This window comes from Bubalus kerabau, unplaced genomic scaffold (genome assembly GCF_029407905.1).
Source record: "Bubalus kerabau isolate K-KA32 ecotype Philippines breed swamp buffalo unplaced genomic scaffold, PCC_UOA_SB_1v2 scaffold_40, whole genome shotgun sequence".
In the NCBI taxonomy this organism is placed as follows: Eukaryota; Metazoa; Chordata; class Mammalia; order Artiodactyla; family Bovidae; genus Bubalus; species Bubalus kerabau.
The window spans coordinates 247,719-251,016 of record NW_026577894.1 but is presented as its reverse complement, the minus strand read 5'-3'; positions in this window follow the sequence as shown (position 1 = coordinate 251,016).

Genomic DNA, 3,298 nt, shown 5'->3' with positions numbered 1-3,298 from the left:
TCCTGCGGGCGGATGCCTTGCCATCTGAACCAGCACATTGCGAATTCCCTAGGCAAAATACAAAAAAAAGAGCTCGTGTGCTACTAAGTGGAAAGATGATTGAAGAAACAGACGGTGTCCTTTGTTGGCATCTTTGAATCTTTCTTTAGTTTTCGTTGATTTTTACTCTTAAGGCTACTTGAACAAGGCAAGAGAGAAACCCCAGAATTGAAAAGCAATTGACTTTTTTGAAAGAAACCTGTGCAGGTTAAGCACTCTTCGTTTTTGAGAGATGGTGAAATGCAAAATCTTGATTCAACACATATGACTTTGGTGAACTTTATTTCAAATCTCCATGATGAACCCCTAAGGCGTCCAGGAAGAAAGGAGTAGAGCGGGAGACAAAAAGAGCAACCTTTCCCCTTGGCGCCATCCCAACCAGCTGCTTAGTTCCTTCATCTCATGAACTACCATCTGGGCTTATCTGGTTTGTCTGATTCTTGTTTCGGGGCCCGTTTCTAGTCACAAGGCTGTCAAGAGTGGGGTGGATGTTTGGGAGGGGGGGGAAGCCCTTCTTTCCATTCCACATGAGACCCAGTGGACAATCCAGGCCCTGGCCACTGCATTGAGTATGCAGCAGCAATATCAACGGTGATGCTGGTTAACAACGCATATTCCTGGAATCCACTCCTTTGGCTACTGACTGTGTGTGGTGGTGGTCTGGAACCTATATCTGGAAGCTTTCTTTATGATTGCAAATGACACCAAAGTCTGAGGACGAAGGTAGATCTTCACATTTCTGCAAGAGCCACACACCTCTAGAAGGAACCACAAGACTTGCTTGAAATGGTCAAGGTATAAGTATTGGACTAAACGTTGGAAGGTCTCCACCTTTGCTATGGAAATCAAAATATCTTTCTTTGAAGTGAAAATGAATCATACTCAACGTTCACGTTCTTGTAGAGCTTTTGAGAAGCCCTAAATTGTAGAAATCTGCTGTACGAGTTCCTTGAAAGCAAGAACCTATATTTATGGATATGTCTTAGTGCCTTAGATTGTGCCTTGATTATAGTGTACACATCAACCCAGGAAATAAATAATTGAATCGCCAAATATACAAAGAGATCAAAAGTGCCGAGCCAAGTGACACCTTGAGGCTTCCAAGAACTTTTCTGTCTTGCACACACTAAGTAAATCCTGAGCACCTACGATGAGCTGGGAGGCATGTAATAAGTTTCTGGAACTAGAATGCGGAGAGAAGAAGAAACAGAGTTCCTGCTTTCACTGAGACGAATCTAATGATACATCACAGGCAGATCCTTTGAGAACTTATCGAGGGGCCTCTACCCTCACCAAAACCTGGGTGTCAGGGAAGGCTTTTCAGAGTAACAATTGAGTTGAGGTCCATAGGTTGAACCTACGTAAACCAGGGTTAAGATTCAGGACGAATTTCTGGCAGGGAAAATAGCATCTTGGAAGGCTATGTGACCAGGGAAACTTAGAACATTCAAGAAATGAAAAATGCCCTATGGGATGGAAGCCAAAGAGTACAGAGGGCATTCCAGTTAAAAGACATCAGAGACTAACGTGGGGAACAAGCATGAAGGGATGTGATCATATATTCAATATGATGGGAAAATACAAGAGCAGTTGGGGCAGGGAGATGATAGAATTTCTCTGCATTTCCAAAATGTCATCTTGCTCCATAACACTAATGTTTGGAGCGACTCAACTCCAAGTTACAAGGAGGGACCACTTCCACGAGTTCGAATAGTCCTCATTGCAAAGTCTGTCAATAACGAATGCTAGAGAAGATGTGGACCAAAGGAACTCGACTCCACATGCAGATTGTGTGGGTGAATTCTCTAAGAAATTAAGGGAAGGAGTGCTACATCTTGTTTATTGTATTGTGTTTGGGGGGAACTATTTTGGAATTAGAGGAGCCCATTTCTCAGTATATGATTTCCAAACTAGGCAAGTATAATTACAGTCTGATAAGATGTAACTCAAATAACTTCTGAATGTTAATTGATTTTGAAAGAGGAAATAATCTTGCAAGAGAAATATAGACAAACAGGAAAAGCATAGTTGTCAATATATTGACCTAGAGATGCTACAAATATTGTTTAAGAAATATGAAAGTTTCATGGAGTATTTCACCTGAAGGAATTATTTCCTCTTAAAAGTCAAAAGGGCTTCCCTGGTGGCTCAGAGGTTAAAGCATCTGCCTGCAATGCAGAAGACCTGGGTTTGATCCCTGAGTCAGAAAGATCCCCTGGAGAAGGAAATGGCAACCCACTCCAGTATTCTTGCCTGGAGAATCCCATGGATGGAGGAGCCTGGTGGGCTACAGTCCACTGGGTCGCGAAGAGTCAGATACTACTGAGCAACTTAACTAACTTAACAGTCAAAAAGGATCATGAGTCCACTCATAAAAATGATTTGTTCTTCAGTTTTATCATGAATTACCTGACTAAAGGATGATTATGTATTGTATTATTCCTTCAAAATTATAGCACATTGTTCACTTTCCAGATTTTTATTTAATTGATATTTATTTAACATTGACTCTGTGCCAGCACTGCAAAACCCACCCACACACCCTACACCAATTTTGTGACTTCATTAGAAAGCACTTAATCAAGCAAATTCTATAGTTGCCTCTATTTTACATCCTAAATTGGCACATTATATGTCGCCCTACTTAACACTATTAAGATTATCTCTTTTTTAAAAAATTCTTGATAAATATAATTCCTGGCTTCCTCACAAAATAATTTAAATTATATAAAAACTGGAACTTTGTCTAATTTATCACTGTATTCTTAGCTCTTCGAGGAATATTAGTACTAGATATTCAAAAGACTCGTATTAAATGAAAATGATTTCAGTGGGTCTCAAAAGAACTTGTCTTTAAAAGGCATTGGTGTGGGGAGCTGCCCGTCAGAACGGGGTCCTTTGTCCGAAGGACACAGCTCTGGGAGCTGCCTCAGTCCTTGAGGGTTTGCTTGCAAACATAGCTCTCTGTCCCGCCACCCCAGAGATTAGGCGCTTATTTACTGCAGGCACCTGGAGTTCTGTGCAAACTTCTCACGCACAGAGAAATATTATCTGGTGTAAGAAATAATAACAGGGTGCCATTCCCATGCTCTCAAGATTTCTTGTGACTGTTTGTAAGATGTGTAGGTCAAACAAAGAAAATGTTAACTGTCTTGTCTTTCTCACGCTCTTCTGTATAAATATGAGATGCTGAATAAAGTTGGTGTCAGACTGCGTCCCTTCGTGGAGACGTGTCTGAACCTCTCGACCCCATCTTTGT